Source organism: Agelaius phoeniceus, chromosome 1 (genome assembly GCF_051311805.1).
Source record: "Agelaius phoeniceus isolate bAgePho1 chromosome 1, bAgePho1.hap1, whole genome shotgun sequence".
NCBI lineage: Eukaryota > Metazoa > Chordata > Aves > Passeriformes > Icteridae > Agelaius > Agelaius phoeniceus.
This window is the reverse complement of record NC_135265.1, coordinates 89,201,112-89,223,218: the sequence shown is the minus strand read 5'-3', so window position 1 is coordinate 89,223,218 and position 22,107 is coordinate 89,201,112. Positions and strand designations below refer to the sequence as shown.

The window sequence follows — 22,107 nt, the reverse complement described above, 5'->3', positions numbered from 1 at the left end:
TCTACATTACAGGCCTCAAACTCCACACAGTATTTCCTAGTTGATGAAAATACCTGTTCTAGCTCTGAAGTTTAAATATGGCATATGTAACACTGTAGCATCTAGGAAGTCCAAGCAATATGGCTATAAACTCCTAAGAAGGGATAGGCGAGGAAGGAGAGGTAGTTGGGGTAGTCCTGTATGATAGGAAGTATTTCGACTGTCTAGAGCTTTATGATGGGTTGAATGTTTATGAGTGTTTAGAGGGAAGAACAAGAAGGCAGATATCCTGGTGGGATTCTGTTATAGACCATCCAAGCACCTATAGAATATAGCAGGGCAGGTTTACATTGTACACTAGGAACATTTTTTCACTGAAAACACTGGTGCAAGTTGCCCAGGGAAGTCACCATCCCTGAAGGTATTTAAAAGACATGTAGATGTAGCTCTGAGGGACATGGTTTCGTGGTGGACTTGGCAGTGCTGGGATAATGGTTGGATTGAATGGCCTCAAATGTCTTTTCCAACATTAATGATTCTGTGATTCTAATACTGAGTCAGGCAGAGAGCAGAAAATATACTCTGCCTCCAAATTTTGTACTCTTTTATATGCTAGTACTGTATGTAAAAACTCCAGTACATTCCACTGGCATAAGGACCAGGGGCCAATTTCCTTTCTACTGTATATTGGGATGGCTCAACCAGTTGACTTCAAATAGCCCATGCTTTTTCATTCCAGTAAGGAGTTTGCCCCAAGGGTCTTGCTAACACTTTTGATCATAAACACTAAAAGGGTAGTAATCCTCAAGCTCAAATGAATTTACACACTAGATTTCTATGGCTCAGAAGAAGCAAAAGCTGTTCAATCTACTGTGAAAAGCAGGAATTTGTCTAAAATATTGAAAAAACAAACAAATAGTGTTGTCAAAATATGCATGTATATGAGGGTTCCAAAATATAAATTATTCTCTTCTAAGCACAGAGCTAAATATTATGGATGGCAGCCCATAGCAGTGCTTCTGTAGAAGCTTCTCATAAAGAAGTCAAGTCCTGAAATCTTTAAACTGTGACTCATGCAAAGCTAAAAACCCACTGAAGCCACCAGGACCATTCACCTTGCTGTGGGGTGACCTCTACCTCTGCTTCACAGTGCAAGACTAGAAATCTCAAGCACCATAAGGGGTAGCTGATACCACACATTTTTTTGTACCCATAAAATGAGTTACAGCAAGAGACTTTAAACAACAGCAAGATGTGAATCACAGAATCACAGAATTGTTAAAGTTGGAAGGGACCTTTGGAGACCATCCAGTCCAAGCCCCCTGCCAAGGCAGGGTTACCTAAATCAGGTTACACAGGAACGTATTCAGGTTGGTTTGGAACATCTCCAGATGGGGTGACTTCACAACCTCCATGGGAAGTCTGTTTCCTGCGCAGAGAGTGCTCTGACACCCTCAATGTAAAGAAATTCTTCCTCATGTTGAGGTGGATCTTCTTGTGATTTTATTTATGGACATTGCTCCTCATCCTGTCACTGGGAACCACTGAAAAGAGGCTGGCATCATTCTCTTGATACCCTTTAATATACTTATATACACTGATGAGATCCTCTTCCAGTCCTTTCTTTTCTAGTTAAACATCCCCAGCTCCATCAGTCTCTCCTCATAAGAGAGATGCTCCAAACCCCAAATCATCTTTTAGGCCTTCACTGGACCCCCTCCATTACCTCCTGGGCTGAGGAGCCCAGAACTGGACACAGCACTCCAGATGTGCCTCACTAGAGCCAAACAGAGGGACAGGATCACTTCCCTCGGCCTGCTGGCCACACTATTCCCAAAGCACCCCAGGATCCCACTGGTCCCCCTGGCCACAAGGGCTCTGCTGGCTCATGACCAGCTTGTCATCCAGCAAGAGCCCCAGGTCCTTCTCTGCAGAGCTGCTCTCCAGTGGGTCACAGCCCAGCCTGTGCTGGGACTTGGGGTTTTCCTCCCCAGGTGCAGGACCCTGCACTGGCCCTTGCTGAATCTCATCAGGTTTGTCTCTGCCCAACTCTCCAGCCTTTGAAGGTCCTGCTGAATGGCAGCACAGCCCTCAGGTGTATCTGCCACACCACCCAGTTCTGTATCATGAGCATAAGATGGTACAACACAGTACTTCTGTAGGACTAGATTTATTGCACATATTTAATGATAATTCTGAAGAGGAGATAATAACCAATCACTAATTAAGTCAGATATGACGAAAGTTGTTGTGAAATTTTGAGTGACCTCTGATTCAAATGGGGACTGCAATAGCAGGGAAAAATGCCAGACAGCCAATTAAAGGTCTGATGATTGAGTAGAGCAACAGGAACTTCTCATGTGGATTGCCAGATCTTAAACTAGCTATTATAACTCAGGGAAGAATCAAAAGTTTAATATGAACAACTCCTTTCCTAAAACAAGGGCACATCGGCTCAAAAAACATCAATATCAGCTCAAAAAATATAAAAAAGGTAGTACTGGAGTTATGGCTTCTTATAACTTCTTGGAACAGCATTTTCTCACTGGTTACCTACCTTAAAAACAACAAACCAACTAAACAAACAAGACCCAAACCCCAAACTGAACCAAATCAAAACCAAAAACCCAAACAAACAAACAACAATGAAAAAGAAGCAATAAGAGCTGAAAAATATTATGGCAATGAAAAATTTGCTCAAAAGACAAAGAGACATACTAAAAACAAATGACAAAACAGAAGTCCTTTTTTATATAACCATTTCTCAAGAAAAAATATTTTTACACTTTTTATTCAGCTACACTTTTGTAAAGATCTCTTGGAAGTTTCTACTGTAATCATTGCAGAGCATTAAAAGAAATGACCCCAGTGTTTTCAATAAGACAAAGAATATGAAGAAACACAAAAATCTTACAAAATGGTAAGGAGAATGTAAAATACAATACTTTCAACAGAGCATAATTAAAATGTGTTAAACATTGCTGTAAAGTGCATCTATAAGTCATAGTTGGGTTAAAACAGTGAAAATGACAACATATTTTTTCTGCTCACTTTAACAGTACTAGGTGAAGTTAACATGAATATGAACTCAAACTCCCAACCCGAAATAAAATCTAGCCTATTTCATCCCGCCATAGTCTGGAAACCACACTTGGGTGAAGTTACTGTAAGACGGGACTCTTAGTACCATGTTAGTAAGAGAATAAATCTTATTTTTTTAAGTAGGTCCTTGATCAAGAGGAAGTTAGTAGCACATAAAAATTTACTCATCTACATATGAAAACTGCCACCAAAAAATTCAATTCTCACTCTATCTTTGAAGTCCCACAAACAACTCCACCTCAGCAACAAGGTGTTCCAAGTTCAAGAGCCCTTGTGAGCCTGAAACAACACCTAAGTCCTGGCTTATTTTCTATGGTGCAGCTGGAAGAAGTAATATCCTGTTCCAAGCATAACTTGGAACACTCACTTGAGTGTCAGGAATCCCATTTCCAGGCTTTCCCCACCTTGGGGCAGTGTGGACACCGCCTTTCCAGCAGAACTACAAGCTGTTTCGGAAAACAGGATCTGGGACTGTTTTACTAGACATACTACAGCCCTGCCAGAGTGAAGTTGCAAATTTCATGCAGCTGGAAGAAAGGAGAAAAAGGGTAGCACAGCCCAATGGCTGGTGCAACTTGGAAAGGGAGGGAAGAGCCATGAGTTTCACACAAGCAAGGTCCCACATATCTGTGGGGCAGCTGTGGTGAGCACAAATCCTGATGAGTCCTTTTAAAAAAATCCTGCTATGGAGACCTACCTCTGGAGAAGGGCCCGGACTCCACAGCCTGTAGGCACTGGACTCTGGTCAGCATTTGCTAAGGGCTATTTCAAGGCTCTTTCTGCTGCGTTTGCAGGTTTCCACCCAATTCTGGCATGTACTACAGAGGGAGATTGTGTGTCCCAGCTCCATGTCTTTATTGAGCCTTCCTGGGACTAGCTACTGAAGACACCTGTTTCAGCCCTAAATATGACAGCAGAGAAGCACAGAGGCTACATCCTGACCTTTGTTCTCACCACTAAAGCATTGCTGGCCCAACAATGTAAACACGTCACAATTCTCCCACCAGCTGCAGTGGGAAGTGTATTGCATCTTCTATGCTTTGATTTAACTTTCTGTATCTTGCAGCTGAGAACAAAAGTATTGTCCTTGTGACAAATTTCTTTACTGGAATAATACAGACACTAACAACAATGAAGGGAAGAAAAACCACTAGAAAAGAAGTGCATTACTTAGACAAAATAATAAACCATAAATCACTACAGTGACAAGATTAAATACGAAACCTCTAATTACACATTTAATCATTTGCCAACATCTTATTTTCTTGAGGTAATGTTCATGAAGCTTCAACAAGATTTGAATTCGAGACTGATTTTATGTGTGAACTGCAAAAGCAATGCAAATAGAAATGGTTTAACAAGTCAAAAAATACATTAACTTTAATCTTCAGCTATGCTGACATCTTACTGAACGCCTTTACTGCTCTCAGTCACACTAGCCCTCATTTGTGTCATTTTGACACATCACTGTGTCAAAACACATCAAACCCACCTCTATTGCACAGATATGATATAAAATAAAGAAGAAAATTAAGGGGCAAATAAGTGGTTACTTAAAAGATGTATTAAAATACATACTTACTGTATTAAAACAAGAGAGTGTAATAACATTGTGGAAGAAGACACTGTTATTTGTAAAGTATGGACAAACCTGTGCCCCCAGGCTGTATCTGCTCCGCTGCCTTTTCCACAAGGAGGCAAGAAACAGCTGCTAGAGCAGAAAAATGTCTCATCAGCATCTGAGCACCTTTTCCTATGGATTTCAGAGCCCAGAAACAGAGAGCAGGGCTGGTTGTTGCTGTTGGGTTCAGAATGGCCAAGGGAATTACCTCATTTCTGTGAAAATTCTGTGCACCAAAGTCATCTTCTAGCACACTCAGAGGAGTACTTGCTAAAAACAAGGTAACCCAAAGCACAACAAAAATACCAAAAATAGCAAAATTCTCCTTCTTCTAACTGGAACATAAGGCAAAGTTCAGACAACCTTTGCATTTAGACAGATGCCCTCAAAGAATGTGGAGTCAGAAAATGCAGACTATCACCAAAGTCAGAATATTGCTTATATGGCAAGAAAAACAGCCCAATATACTGAACACATCACCTAATATGAATTGTAAAGGTGCTGTTGTACTGCTAGGTTTTGCTTCCCCTATAAGAGAGCAGTTGGAGTTGAAGGAAAAACCCTGGAGTGCCTTTTATTTTGTTTTATCATGTTGTAGGCTTTGGTAAATTGTCTTATGGTTCCTAGCCAGGGTGGATCTTCACACAGACAAAACTGTAATTCAGCTGCTTTTTTTCCTTTCTAAGAACAAATTTAGACTGGGCCTGGGTTGCAGGGAAGATGGGTTTGCTGTACTCATATTTTTCACCCCAGCAGAGGGGACCAGAGCACATGGGGCCTGCTCAGTGTTTAGGGTGCAGAAATGTGAATGACCAAATACAGAGGGGAAGCATCAGCTACTCCAGTGGAGGAGGGCAACATTTTTATTATGTCTTTTGTGGAGACACAAACCATCAGACAGGGAACTCTGAGGTAATCTTCGGGTCATATTTTTTTCCGTGTTTGTCTATTTCTATTTGCATCATCCTTTTGAAAAATAAGTCATCCTCTGTACATGTGGATCTTGATTCCCTTAAATTGGTTGTTGGTACTTGACAGAACCTCTGACTCACTGCTGTGAACTGGAGGAAATGTTCCAGAACCTGCTACAGTCTCTGCTTCTACCACCTTTTGGAACAGGCAAAGCCAGAAAGAAAAGGGGATCATTTAATCAGGTTCTGACTATTACATAAGGGTACTGCATGTTTGCTTCTCTGCTAGGAAATTTTTTTGTTTGTTTTTATTGTGTTTTGTAAGCAAGAAGTTACTTATGAGAAACAGGAGCACAGGTCCACATCCATAGCAATTTAAGTACAGTTGGCACTGGGAAAATGAGTTTTCCTCCTTTCTTTTCTTTTTTGGATCTTTTTATGAATCATGAAGAGTTTGGACTGATTCAGTAATAGATATTTCTGTTTCACCTACTATATTTGAAAATGGCTTTAACTGCACAGCACACATTAACCCCCTCCTCCATATATAGAACTGGCTCTTAAATCCACATTCAGTGCTTAAACTGAAAATATAGGAGGTGTTTGGCTTAGTACTTCTGAACCCATGTGAGGCACCAATATCAGAGTCCTGGAAACACGACACATTTTGATCCTCTTTTTCCCAGCAATTACTGGATAAATAATTCGTGAGGCAATGCTGAAAGCAGGCTCACTCCTTGTGTAGCTGACAACACATGACTGAGATGACAGGACATTTACTCACCCTGCCAGCCAGATGATCTGTAGGTCTTGGGAGTTTTTCTCTCTGTCTCTTCTCTAGTCCACTCATGCATCAGGTTCCTTAGAGATATGGGACAGCCACGTGAATTTGCTTTTCTTGCTCTGGGTGTAAGATAGTTACCTGTCACGGAGAGGATAAAGAGACCAAATGTGGAGAATGAAGGCACTGGAACAATAATTTCTGTAAGTCAGGTAATTCTTACCTCCTGCCTTCAATAGTAGCCAATACTGAGGAATAAAAACCCCGAGTTGATTTAAAAATAAGCAGCCTGGAGGAATTACTGTTTAGTAAGAGCCCAAATTTTTTATGCTGCTTTTTTTAGTTGTAGAGAAATGATATGTGTAAGGAGAGTTTTCAGTAATTTAATTAATTCTACTGGTTAACACATCACATTTCAAATAGATACATTTAGTTAGATGCATTTACTTTTAGTTTCTATGTCACTGTTCAGATACTACAATGATCTGTTCTGAAATATTAATTCAATCTCACCATTCTACACATATTCTCTTCCCTGTAGTTTCTCTAAGCTATTTTTTCTACTGTTTTTCACTGCAGAATGTCCAGAATGAAGATTATTCACTGGTATTACGGCTTTTTTTTTAATACCTATAGACTTTTCCTCTTCAAGGATGAACTGCTCAGACCTAAATATATTTCAAAATTGTGACCAAGCATTTCTGTTGCCCGCTTTTCCTCCCTGTACCACCAAGTGAGCTGAGGGACACCAGTTCAAAACCAAACCTAATCATCAACTATGTCACTTTCCTGCTCCATTTCCTTCAAAAATACACCTGGTAAAGTGGTGGAAGAGGAGACTTTGGAACGCATGCACAGATCATATCCTCTACAACCACTGGACCTCAATAGGTCAAGGAAAGAAAAGCAAACATGCAAACCCCAAACATGCTGCACTTAAGAACATTCTAAAAAGCAGAAATGGGCAAATGTCTAGCTTTGTAGAGCTCCCCTGAATATTTTTTCTGTTTTGTCAACTGAATAGCCAAGATACAGAAGCAACTGAGGGAGAAAGGAACCAAGAATAGGTCAGTATTTAATTGCCTCACAAAGTCTAAAATACAAAGGACTTTCACTAGGGGTTACTTTGGAGGTAAAATTGGAAACTTCTCTTCAGAGAGTTTTCTATTAAAGGTCATGGGTATCAAAATCTATTGTCTCACTTTAGATCAGGTATAAAGCTACTATAAATAAAGTCTCCTATATGGCACATTGTCATTGATTCCCACTTCAGTGTAATCAGCACTGCAGACACCGGAAATTCCCAAAATAAACAGTAGTATTCTCTACTTACTGCACTTAAACACGGAGTCAGAAGCTCTGTATTTATATTTTAAGATATTCATTACAATAAGTAATTCATTGTAATTTAAGATATGTATCATACTTGCTGTACAGCAAATTATTTTATTATCATTTCAATGAACAAATGTACTGTATCAAAATACAGTGTAGCTATGACAACAGTAATTCATAGTCTGCCACAGTCTTTACCACTAAGCAAATTAAGTAATTTTGCTGAATTGTTTCTTGATAGAAAAAATGTGATAATTTGCAAGCAGTAGTGTTTGCATTTACTGTTCTTAGAGCTAGGCCAGTGTCTTCTTTGACAATTGTAAATACATCAAAATATCTTTCTTGGATAAAAACAGACCATACAGCTGGAAAATATATTGTCTATTCTACTGAAGCTACTGAAGAACTCATGTGGTAACTGTTCCAAAGTTCTGGTCAAAAAAACCCAACAAAAATAAGATTTAAAAAGTCAAAATACTGTAGTAATTTTACTTACATGCAAATGAAAAATCATGCTAAAAAAAATCCCTTGTGGAAATAGATTGTTTTGATATCTTTCACCTTATGTTATCTAGCTTGCTGAAAAAGATTTGGGAATATGAAGGTGGGAGTAGGAAGAATGACATGAAAAATATAAAACAAATATTTGCATCAACTTTTTTGACAGCTCCAACTGAAGTGTGTCTCCTGAAGCCCAAGACAGCAAAAGGGGCCCAGAAGAGGAAGCTGCTTGCTGAAAACAGCTCCTCCAGTGCACTGGGACCTCCCAGGTTGCCATTTGGGATGTCATGCAGGCACAGCAGATGGACAGCACAGGATGAAGAGGTTGGGAGGGCTACTTGGGAACAATGCAGAACTTCCTTGTTCTGGACTGCTTGGAGGAAACTGGGGAAGCCAGACCTCAGCTGGATTTGAAACTGGTGAGGAACATGAGAAACAACCAGACGAGCTTCTAGGGGAACAAAAGGCAGTCTGAGAAATAGGTTGTTGGGAGAGGCTGGCAAATCTCCATCCTTGTGGATACTCCAAATTCAACAGAACAAGGCTGTGAGTGATGTTATCTAATTTTTTCTTGCTTGGACTAGGACATTGATGATACCCTCCAGCACCCTCCAGAAGTCTATTCTAACAAACAAATTGCTGTGATTCAATGACATTATTTAATTTCCCTGCAATTTTCTTCCCTGTGAATGAAAGAAGGGCAAACATAAGAAGAAAAGCCAGAGGGAATAAAAAGTAAAATTTTATCTCATCTTAATAATTTTCTCAAAGAAAGAATACTGAATTTGAACAACAAAAAAATGCAAACAAATTACTAGACTGCTACAAATACAGATTTATTTTCTCTTTCACTCTCCATTACCTGTATGATTCTGTAAGCCATTCACCCTCTTCTGCTTTTTCCCTTTCACTGAAAGTAAGTGGTAATACACAGGACATGGAGATTTTGAGTCCAGCCTTCACAACAGGACTTACAGGGCCCTTGATTTCATCTGATATTTCCCTGAGCAGAAAACTTCCACTGTACCATGGGATGGCACCAGACTGTAGGCACTATAATTTTTCCAGGTGCATGGTCCATCTGTTTCTCCCTCTTTGCCTCTTCATGTTTACCCAAAAAAGCGCAAGAATTTAGCACCATACACTTTTCAAGCCTGAGTAAGCAGCTTAATTATTCAGACAAAATAGCATTGATTTGAAAGTGTCTGAACAAATGAAATTCAGGCTTGCCAACCTCATTGAGGAGGACAGCCAACCTGCTGAGGGAATTTCCAATTGTGTTACTTACAGTTCTTGTTTCTTTCTTTTATTTCAGGGTCATTTTATGCAATACAGAGCAAATTCTGGCAAAGCAATCACCCAGCTGCTTTTGAAATCAGAGGAAACTTTGCTAAACAGGCAGACCTTCAGCTTCCTCTGAATTCAAGAGCACCCAAAGACAATACATGAATCAGGGAAGTTGACAGCTGACAGTGATAAAAAAATAAAATAGTAGGCTCAATTCAGCACCCACTAAAATGAATGGGACAATTATGTCTGTGAATGAGCTGCCTTTAAACATGAAGTAAATATCACACTCTATTGTTGACTGCTTCTTGGAACATAAATTCAAGTCTCTTTAATGTCATTAGGCCATTCCACAGGCTCATTTTTTAATAAGCCATGCCTTGTTTTTCTCAGTATTTCCAAGGGTAAGAATCTAGACAAAAGACCGTCATCTTCCACAGTGATCACTTTTATCATAGCAGTTATGCTACAAAATAGAGGCCCTATTATACTCCATTTACTAAATTTATATAGGAATCAACTTCTTGGGCTATAAATGGACAGTATTACTCATTATGTTATTTGCTATAATAGTTGAACACCAGTGAGTTGCAGATCCAACAGATATCCAAAAATGGCTATGCAAAAAGCCCTAAAATTAAGTTCTTGACAGATAATAACTAATGTTGTACACCCCTACTTTTTATGTTATGAACAATATGTACACTATATTTATGCAGGAGAAACCAGTATTTAAAACTCTCACATTTATCATAAAAATAGATTTTATTACAGAAAACAGTGCCTTGCCATAAGAGATTTACAACTGATTGAAAAGGATGGTTTGTCCTAAAACACTTACATGATTGCATGCAAAGAAAACAGATGGTCTGTGTAACAGTAATTTGATTTCTTCCAGTAAACATTACTCATGATATAGAAAATGCTTATGCTGATCTACTCCAGAGTGATCAGAGTGATGTGTGCACTTTGCCTCTCTCTTTAACTGAAGCCTGTAACTGTTCAAGAAACAACACTGCAGCTCTGGTTTCCCAACAAATCAAATAAAATCAGGTTGTCTAATGCATCATTCCTCACTTAAGAGCCTGACAACACAAAGATTAATTTTAACTTTTCACTCTCACAAAAGTGCTTAACATAATGCCATGCTCCCTACTCATTTAGCCCCTTTTGTAACAGTCCTTCAGGACAAAGAAAAGAATGCTATTTCTACTTTCATCTCTGAGAATAAGCCAAAATTCAATGCTTATTCTCTTCTGCTGCGTCTAACATTCTTCTCCTTTATATAACTGCAGGTATACAAGAAGGAGGGAAAATCTTACTGGTAAGGCTTCACCTCTCTACCTCAAATTTTGTTCTATCTCTTGGGTCACACCAAGAATGCTGCTCAGGGAAATTCAGCACCCATATTTCCCCTACCCAAGCTTTCTGCTTCCCAAACACTGGATGAAAATCTGCTTGCCTTTGTAAGGCAGACAATCCTCATGTGGTTGTAAGTTCTTGGAAACCAAACCATGGATGGGAAATCTGTCATTTGTTCATACAGGATAATGGTCTGGGGTGCTAAAGAGTTGCCTTTTACAGCTCTTTTTGCATGGGATGAATACAGACAGATCTTTCTCAAAGGCACAAATTTAACCCCTAAGAATGCATCCTTATATGTTTTCCTGTATTTCACAGGGACTTCACACCTGAGTATGTTTCGTCATCTGCAAGTAATAACATTCCTGCTGGAATGTAACCCTATGTGTCATTATCTTGTCTTGTTTCATTACTGTTGCTTCACCTGACTGGCCTGGACTTATCCCAGCCAAATGAAGTAAGGCCACAATCCTATTAAACGCCTGCTGGGAACACCCTAAGCTGCTGCTCTTGTCAGTGGGAATTAAGGGTTCTCGGCACATTGTAACAGGTACTCAGACCCTTGAGAAATTGGACCCTTAATTAGATATTCCCTCATGACATTGTGTGATTATTTAATGTTCTGACAAGATGCCTCAGCAATCTCACAGGCCCTGAATTAGCTATCCTAGAAGAGCTCTTTGCCAACTGCAATTCTGTGAAAGCTTTGTCATGCTTGGCCATGGAAGCAAATTGCATTTTGTGGAGCATATGAAATGATTTACCCAATGAATTGGCTGAATTATATATAACATGAGCTATTGGCCAGGCTTGACATGTCCAGTTTTAAATAGCTGTTCTTTTTTTGTCCCTTTCCTCTTACCTTGTGTGTGCCCTCCCCTCAACTCTTCCATACACACTTTTTATTGTCCCACTTGCTGGCAGAGCTCAGCAGCAGCAGCAGTCCTTGTGGTGACATGGGATGATTCATCACACAATCTACATGAGGCAGATTAATACTGCCAGAGCAGTCCCTTATTATGAATTTCCTTTTCTGTGTCTGGCTCATTTGCACTATAATATTTGTTACTCACATGTAAATTTTCAGCTTAAGCCTATCCATCCAGGGGCTGCTGAAGTTTTTTAATCTACATTGAACAGTTTTAAAAAAAACCCTGACAGAGTAAACATTTCTGCCTTGCAGCTGATGCCATGTTATCAAACACATCAATAAAAGCTACAGTAAGCATGAAAAAGAAAGCATAAACAGACAGAGGAGGTACTCAATAACATAGTATGTCACATACAAATGTACAAAACAATGGTCATCTTTTCATCATTCCCAATGCATATCAGCTTTAGGCACAATCCCGTGGGGGAAAGGACATAGCTTTAAATGTTTCCCATAGGATTTTAGCATTCTGATTTCTAAAGCCTGCTTGAGTGTGCAAAATTATGGTGATTAACCATCAATACTCATCTCCCATCCACTTTATAGAAAAGGTAGAGAAGTATTTGGACCACCTACCCTAAGTCCTGCGGCACCCAAATACCCACCTCAGGCCCAAGGACTTTAGTCAGGGAAAATCAGATACCAAAACTGAAACATATGTTGCGATAAAAAATAAGAGAAACAATGACTGTCAAGAGAGGCATTAAATTACACTCCAAAGGTTGTGTTTTTAGGAAAAGTTTTATTAAACTTTGAACTTCTCCACCCCTGCTGACTTGCAACCCACTTTATGAGACCTCTACGAAGATATAGCAGCACTTGCATGCTCTCTGCTGTGGCTTGTAGTTTCTTTGTTTGAAACTGGTTTTTAAGAGGTGTATTCAAATTCACTTTTTGTGGTAACAATTTCTATTAAGTCTAAATCAAATAATTTGCAGAAATGCAGTCTCTCCCAGCCCTCCTCCCAACCCAGACATGGCTCTTGCTTTACCTGCTTACATTTGAGAAGTTTTTTCATCCTCATATTGTAAATATTTCCATCACAAACACTTTTTTTTTCATGAGGCTTCAACACAACCTTAAATTGTGTCTCACAGGCACAATCAAATCCACTTCCACAATGAGGAATCAAACTTTAGATAAATCATTCTACCAATCAGTTTCCATGATAACAAAACCAGGTCCTTGAGTGCTTTATGCATTCTGGCAAGCATCTGCTTTGCCAGGAGTGGATTAAATAACACTACCTCTATTATTGTAATAGTGTAGGAGATCATATAAAATATTTATATTGTGATCTGCAGGCAAAAGGCCTACTCTAAATTATGCTCCACAAGCTCAGCAAGATATTATATTGATAGAAAAATACCTCAGTTTAAATAATTGGGCAATTTTAGTTATTCCTTATTCTATGAATCTCATGTAATTTTGCTGTTTCCCCCTTGGGAATGCTATCTATTTTAGTAAGTACTATTTTCCATGTTCAAGGGTTTCCTGTGTACTAGTACAAATATCTCACCCACATAATACTAAATCACAGGGCAAGGAGAGAGGTAACTAGAAACAAACACAAATGCTCTCAGTGCAGGTCAGTCTTCTGCCTGAGCTTCTTTATTGCACATCTATAGGCTACCAGACATTTTTTACCACACAGCCATGAAGAAATTTGCTTAAGGCTGAACTTTCATCTGACTTCCAAATTTGCAAACAAAGAAGGATTTTACAGTTATTTGCAAAAACTGTATTCACAAAGCTAAACTACATTGCAGGAATAATGGTTGTAAATACCAAATATCATCTCTCTGAAGAGTTGTGTTTTTTGCTTTACTTGGGTTATTCCAATTCTCTGTGTGGTTAAGACTGCTTTAGGATCACAAGCTCATTCTCAAAGAAGTCACTTGTTTCAGCTGACTGAAGTTCTAACTTGAATTTTGAACACAAGAAGCACTATATTTTCCCCACATTTCATGATTATACAGTGCAGGACAGTTAGAATTAGATTCTGCCTTGAGCTAAAAGCAGTGCATTTGTGCTCATGACGCTCTGTACAGCCCCAGGACAATATGGTGTAAGAAAGAAGGGCATGAGCCATTCCTATGCAGAGTATTCCCTGGGTAGGTGCATTTTCACTCAGTTTGGAGCCAGTAATGGCAGGTCACTGAATCTGCACCTCTAACCCTCATGGTGCTTTGCTGAGTGTCAGCATCCTGGGGAGGAGTGCAGAGGGAAAGCAAAAGTGGCACATAAAGACTGTGCACTGTGCCTCCCCCTTCACTGGCAGAAGGCATCAAAAGCAATTCTACTTCAGGTCCATGCAGCCTTTCACATGCTATGGTCAGGCATGGTCTTTGAAGATTGGTATTGCCTCTAACAGCTGAGGTCATCTGTAAAGGAGATGTCCAAGTTAATGGCATTTTTAGTGGCCTGGGGGAATCTTCTCCACAGGCTGTCACATGTGGTCTTGTCTGAAGTTACATTCAATGACTACTGTGGGCTGGTCTTGCCCAGCTCAGTTCCCACTGCGCAATTTCTCTGACAAAACCAGTCCTACAATGCTGCTGCTGATATGTAAGGTTCACCTCCTCCAGTGAGGGGACATGCCCTGCCTTTCAGCTTTACTCCCACTGATAAGGGCAGGCATGGACAAGGGCAGCAGGAGGAAGGGAAGCTGGAAGGGTTTTCCTTGGCCCTCTTGCTCTTGTCAATTCTGCCTCAGGTCCAGCCACACCACTCGGCGAGGACAGAGACATGGCTGCAAAGCCCATCTTTACCAATGAGAAACAAGGAATAAAGAATTGCCTCTTTTTCCTAATGCCTCCTCACTAGATGAGTCTGCTCCCTTATTTTTGTACTAGAAGGCCATGTGCATTCTATTTGCCATCTGTTAGAGGTGTGGCAGTTATCTTCTATTAATTGGGCAGTTTTCTTTATCTCTTCCACAAACCAATCCTCCCTCCGGGGAGACATCTGCTGTTAATGGGCAATCGAGTGTTACTGCATGACTGACAAAATACCATCATCCCATTGTAGGATGCTCTGCCCAGAAGGAGGAGCCAAGCATTCCTAACTGGATATAATCTGAGATTTTGGGACACCAGAACAGCCTTTCTACTGGATTCCTAGAGGAATAGCTGCCTTTTCTACTGGATCTTCAGAGGAAGACTACACCCTTCTACATGATCACTGCTCCAACAGAGCCATACCTGACACTGCAGGAGGACTGCAGCCACAATTCCAATTGGACTGCTACCAACACCCTGACCAACAGGATATCAGGTTGTGTTCTGACTCTGTCCGTGTTGTTTTGTATTACTGCATTGTTTATTTTATGTTTTATTTTCTTCCCTTATAAGGAACTGTTATAACTGCTCCCATATCTTTGCCTGAGAGTCCTGCTTATACTCAAATTTATAACAATTTGGAGGGAGGGGGTTTACAGTTTCCAGTTCAGGGGAGGCTCCTGACTTCCTTAGCAGACATCTGTCTTTTCAAACCAAGACAATTTTGTAGGCACCTCTTACTGCAGTGTCCTCCAGCGCTTTCTCTCCTATCTGTACCAACAACATATTTGTGAGTAAATATTTGCATTTCCTCTCACTGGTCTGATTTCTTCCCACTTTCTCAACCTGCTCCTCATAGTGACCCACATGTTCCTACACTCCCATCAGTCCTTTTCTCCTTTTACTCTCTCCAGTAGAGTAAAGAAATACTGCAAGAAAAGAGATCAATGAACATCCATAACCCAGTAAGAACTCATTCTATGTATTAGGTTTTCAAATTATATTTCAATGCAAATTTATCACCTCCCTTCCAGTGGCTAGTAAAGCACTCAGGCAAACAGCACCCTCTCTAGCCTACTGCTTTAATGATGCTTAAAATTCTTTAATAAAACAGAATCAGTTCTCCATCATTCCAAGCACAGAAAGCAGTTTTAAACTACTTTTTTAATTTCCAGCTACCATCAACTATAAATACACAGAAATTATCAAATTAATTTTGCTTATGACTCAGTAAATACACACAATAAATACACTTCTTGGTAAATAGTTTTTATTAAAGAAAACATAATGACAATAGAATTATCCAAGTACTTAAAATAATTCATTTTAGACTTGTTACATGACTGGGACCCTAAAAGCTCCTCCTTCATTATCTTGGACAGACAACAAGGAACAAGAGAAAACCCTCCTGCCTGCTTAAGCAAGCACTTGCCCTACAGCAAGATGAGAAGAGCTTCTCACATTAATGAGGGAATGCTTCTCAGCAGTCCTGCAGAAGTAGCAAGGTGCTTGATTTTCACCTCCATTCTACTCTAGATATGACTTCCCTTACTTGAAGAGACATAACCTTAGCATCAGTCACACCGTTGACTATTTCCTGCTGTTTACCCCAGACAATGAGAAACTCAGGGTGCGGCTGGACTGCCCATAAGCTGAAGTCCATGTAAGAACTGCATTTAGCATAAAATTTCAGGTAGACTCCAGTAGTCTGATATTGTGTAAGTGAATAAACAGCTGGCCTGAGAATGTGCAGTCCCACAACAGGATTGCACTCAGATGTGAAGCTGAGCTGTACATATTACATTCAAACAGCTTTTCTGACATTTGGATCTTTGCAGACCAAGGGGACAGATATGAATTCAAGTCAAACCAGGCACTCAGTTACTTTACAGCATGTCCCAAGTCAGAAAGGATGGCTGAAATTTTGCATCTGCACTTTTGAAGACCTGGTCAACAAATTCAAAACAGCAAATACTAACCATTTGAGTAAGGACAGGTGTGTCAGAAACAAAGTGGAAAGGTATGTGCTTTGAATGTCTTTGCTCTATGACCTTTGGTGACAAAATGTTGCCAGCAACTGGGAGTCTATTGATGCAGTCCTCCACTCCTGGCAAAATAAGAACAAGGTTCCCCAATAATGAGTGGAATATTAAAACTTGTTCAGATAGAGTTTTTTTCAGGTTCTCACTGAATGTTGTGCTTGGCTTTATGGCTTGTCGCAGCTGAGATGATTCTTAATCAGTGCTCCTTTAAAAACACAGTGAATAGATAATAATATCTGGAAAACTAGGACATTAAAACATTTGATTCACATCTCTCTAGTCTTGTCATGCATTATGCATAGCTGTACTATATTTTGAAGGAAACTGCTGTGACGTGTTTTCAGTGTGAGATATATGCATGACTACAGTCCACAGCATATCAAGAAAACAGGATTCTGATCTGTGGAAGATGTTCACATAATTAGGCAAAACTGCAATACGGGAACATTTTGCCCCAAACCAGAAATATTTTGGGTTGATAACGAAACAGTTGGATTCCACATTAACACAAGCATATTTTGTGGGAGTGAAAGTTTAGGTGCCTCAGCAGCCCAGTGTCAAGGAAAATTAGCTTCCTTAAAACTCCAGTTTGCCATGTGAAGTCTGTCATTGGAATTAATCAAACTCCAGTTAGTATGCAATAAAGATCCATAGCTGCCTTCTTTTATTGTGTTAGTTTTGCTTTTTAAAAGCAATGGTAATTATTGACAAATTGGTATTGACTCTCATCTCTAGCTGTTATAAATTTTCATCCTTTTAATTTACTTGGCAGTGCTAATATCATATCCCCACTTTAATGATGTACCTGAATTTAAAGATTCATAAACTCATTACTACAGTACATATCAAGGTTAAAAGAGGGAGAATTCCCTTATCAGTATGAAGGACCTGTACAGTTTACAGCAATACTAGATGAAATTACCCTTTTGTCTTTCAATAAGCAGAAATCTCCTGCAGTGGCAAATGTTCATAATGGACTGTTTAATCTTGACAATCATCTGAAAAGCATCTAATTTAATTAAAGCTTTAGGCCAAAGTGATCTCTCTTTTAACAATTAAATATTTATGTTAATACACATATCACTTAATTGGCATAACATATCAAAGGATATTAAATGATTCTTCAGTGTGCAAGGACTAAAAAAAAAGGGTCTAGCACAGGTTTAAAAGCCTTTTCTCTATTAAACACTAAATAAAAAATTGCAAGAGTGAGAAAGGGCATCAAAGATGCAATAATAAGCAAGAATTAAGAAAACTGAGAATTTAATGATCATTAGCTCTATGCTATGCTAACTGCTGGCAGTACAAGCTGGATGACGAGACACCAGAACTGCTGTGCTCACAGAAACCCCATAGCTAATGCTGGAGTTGAAGGAAGGAACAGGAGCAGAGATTAGAGAGCTCTTAGACTCAACAGTAGGTCTGTGTATCCTTGGTCATTAATCATTGCTGAACACTTGATTCCAGAACTGTGCCAAAGAAGCTATAAGTAGCACAATGCAATCTATGTCAACATGAACGGTATAAGGAAACAATATTTAACAGGCTACATCATCTCAACAAAGATCAAAAGAATGTAGCACATTTTATTCAATTATCTGGCAGAGCCACACAGAATTTAAATATGAGAAAGCCACACTAATTGGAAACATCATTTTCAGGCTTTTTTATGCCTTCTTCCTAGGGAATTAGAACATATCTGTGAAGGGGAGGAGGTGAGAATTTGTCTGAATAGTTGCTAAAATTAACTAAAATGTGCAGTTACAGGCCATCTCTTCAGTTAACAAGGATTACTGACACCATTTTATTTAGTGAGAAGTTGACTTCTACACTACCAAGTAGCTCAATGAGCAACATCCAAGCAATTTAATGGGCAAAAATAATAAATTAACCTATTACATGCTACTTTTTTGGGTCTTACAGGGTCTTCTGTTAAAACCACATTTTTTTTAAATTTTTCTGTCAAAGGCAAAATTTAAAAAAAAAAAAAACTTTTATAGTCAGTCCCTTCAAGGGATTAGCTGTGATGTAGATATGTGTGATTACCCATTTATACAGCCATTTGGAAATGTAAAAGCTGTTCGTTGATGTTGCAAATATTAGCAAATAAAGCCTGTTTAAGCTAAAGTGTCAACACTTTAAGCTGGCATGAACAGATGCTGCTACCAAATGTAGCCCTGGATCTCTCAGCTAACATTGCTGCCTTTGTGGGTGTAACCCAGGCTGGCTCCTTCCAGAAACACTTGTGGTAACACCAGGGAAAATACAGGCTAAGAAATAAAGCTGTTGGGTGGAAGGAGGGCAGGATCTCATAATTCAGTGACAGTAGAAGTTTAAAGTTCTTGATCTCATCCACCCTCTCCCCTAGAAGCAGAAAAACAAGCAAACCCAAAACTAGAGGAACTCTTCATTCTACATTCCAGAATTATTTGCCACAACCAACCAAGAGTGTACTCCCAATTATTTGCTAATGAAAGAAGAAAATATGACACCTTGTCAGAAATTACAGCAACAAACATTTTAGAATTGAAGTCCTTCTTAGAGGAAAGCATGCCAAAGGATAAGTAAGAAATATGCGGCAAACAAGGAGAACTGTGTCTGTGAGAAGATAAGGGAATTTTAAAATGGAGTTGTGCTGTGCAGAAACAAAAAATGGAGATACAAGGTGCAATCTCCTAGGTGTAACATCCCAAAAATGAAACATAAAGTCATAACATCATTACTACTCATTATTATATATTTTACTAGTCATTACTACTCATTATTATATATTTTACTATATACTTTTCAGAAATACAGTCTGTGTACTCTACCAAGGGTTTATCTTCAAATTTATGCCAATATCTAGTATTCATCTCAAACTTCAGTGAGTTTGAAAAGCTTGCTCCTCATACACAGCCTGATCACTACTACACTCACAAGCACTTTTACAGGAGCAGCTGGTTATGAATCTTTCCAATGCATTTCTTTGCACATTCCTTTGACTATTTACAATTAACTTCTTCATAATTAATTCCTCTAAAACAGGATATATTGTATGCATCAGGTTTCTAGGGCCATGTTCTACAGTCAAGAAAAACATTTTTTTTCCTCTGGCCACCTTTAGAAACAGAAGGAAGTATACACAAAAGATTTATTCAGGAAACTTCAATCTAAGATGGACTGGGCAGTTGATGAAGGTTTCCTCAGAAGTATAATGTGAAATGGCTGCACTTGGTCACAACATATAGTTCGGTACTCTGTCTTTGATAATAGGTAACAACATATATTCCTGGTGATAAAACAATTAAGAATCAGTCAACTAAAGAAATTATGTAACCATTGTGTTTGGGACTTTGTGAACCTGGACTGTTTTATCCTTATTCAGTCTTGATACATCACTTTAAAATATATTTTTAAAATAAGCATTGAAACCATACATATTTTCAGCAGCTAAAATACTGTAGAAATTAGCGTATTTCTGTATGTTCTGAAAATTTTGCAACTTCTTTTGATGACTTCTGTTTCTTGTGTTATCAAAACCACTGGTTTTCTTTAACAGCACCATTTCACATTCAATCTTATCATATTGCAGTTTTCTTTTTTTGAAGGTAGCTGAAAAACTAGGCAATAAAATAATAGGTGATATTCAGTGTCAATAAATTCAAATTAATGTGTACAGAGAAGAAAATGCCCTTTTTACTCTACAAATACTCTGCCAGGTTTGAACCAGCTATCACTGTTGATGAAACAGATCTCAAAATCAGCATGGACATTTTAGTGAAAATGTCTAGTTAGTTTCAGTGTTGATCAAAAAAGCAAATAGATCAGTATTGATAACCTGTAAAGGAACAGAAAACAAAACAGAAAACAGATTTTTATCAACTAATAATGAAGAAACAATAAACTAAGAATAATATTAATAATAAGGATAATATAAAATTATAACAAAATAATTCTGTAATATTATTAATATTGATATTAATATTATTGTTGCTATTATTTGTTGTTGTTACTATGCTAATGTAAGAAAATAGCATGGCTCTATGCCTCCACTGATTCATAGAGTTCTGCTCCACATTCTGTGAGAAAAAAGCAGAGCAAGAGATGACAAGGTATATATTATACACTACAGCAAACAGGGATCTCAACAAGTTGAAAGACTGGGCCAACAGGAATTGAATCATATTTAACAAACATATTTATAGGATCCTGCATCTGTGACTGAATAATCCTGAGTAGCAGTCCAAGGACTGACTGGCTGAGCTGTGCATCAATGAAACCAACCTGGGGCCTTGACTGCAGCAGCCAAAGTAAACCCAGCAGATGAAAGTTTGTCACTGCTTTGTTTGGTATTTGTTGGGTCACACTTGGAATATTGCATCCTGTTCTGGACTCCCACTTCCAAAGAGACATTGAAGAACTGGAGAAGGTTCAGTGAAGGGCCCCCAATCTGATGCCCATTGAAAAGTGAAAGGAATTCAGCTTACTCAACTGGAAGGGAAGGGGCAGTCTAATTACATTCTCCCAATATCTAGAGAAGGGTTATAGAGAAAATGGAGATACTCTTTTCACAAGGACACAGCAAGAGGAAAAGAAGCAATGAGCATCAGTTGCTTCAAAAGGCAATTTCATCAGACTACAGGAAAAAGTTCTTTGCTGTGAGAACAACCATACATTGAAACAGGTTGTCTAGAGAAGTTGTGGAATGTCTCTTAGTGGAAGTAATTCAAGATTTTTTTTGCTGGGCCAATGGATAACTTCATCCAAACCCCTGCTGTCAGCTATAGGTGTGTTCAGATGACCTCCAGAGGCTCCTTCCAATCTAGAATTTTCCCTGCTTCTAGATGGGAGGACAGCAGGAACAATGAAATTTCGGAAGCATTTTCCACAGAGGGCAAGAAGCAGCAGACCAGAACTTTTCAACAATGAAAAGACAGACGACAGAAAGAGGGGAGATTGAGGTTTACAGGATCATGAAAGACCCAGAGAAGATAAGTAGGGAACAGAAACTTAGCCTTTTTCACAGTACAGGAAGGAGGGAATATAAAATGAAATTTTCAAAGGGAAGGCTTGAAAGACACCAAAGTACTTTTACCCACAAAACATAACTGACCTGTGAAACACACTGATTTATATTTTCTGAGTATCAAAAGAATAAAGCAAATCAAAAAGACATGCTAAAACTAGTCCATCAAGTGCTGTTAATAGGAAAGCTGCAGAATCAAACACTGGACAGGATGTCACCAAGTGCAGAAGTGACAGAACACAGAGATTATACGACAAGGCTCATGGGATGGACTCAGGCCTTTTCTGAAAGGATTTTACATATTTGGAAAACAGAAGTAAATGGGAAAAATGATTCTCATTTTAAACTAAAAAAAAGTTATTTCTGATGTCTTCACTGCCATGTCTGAATCAGGACATGTTTTGGTGTTGTTGTTTTTGTTGTTTGTTTTTTTCTCTGCGTTTTTTTTTAATTGTTTGTTTTTGACT

The 22,107-nt window shown here is 38.8% G+C and overlaps 1 protein-coding gene across 13 annotated transcripts in view; it reads right to left on the bottom strand.

The window, feature by feature from the left end:
- Positions 1–22,107, bottom strand: part of LOC129118663 (poly(rC)-binding protein 3-like) — a 501,082-nt gene that overhangs the window by 388,893 nt on the left and 90,082 nt on the right. For all 13 annotated transcript variants that reach the window (XM_077182897.1, XM_077182918.1, XM_077182910.1 and 10 more), the window contains exon 2: positions 6,398–6,535. The gene's annotated coding sequence lies outside the window, so the exon portion shown is untranslated. The remainder of the gene's footprint in view (positions 1–6,397; positions 6,536–22,107) is intronic.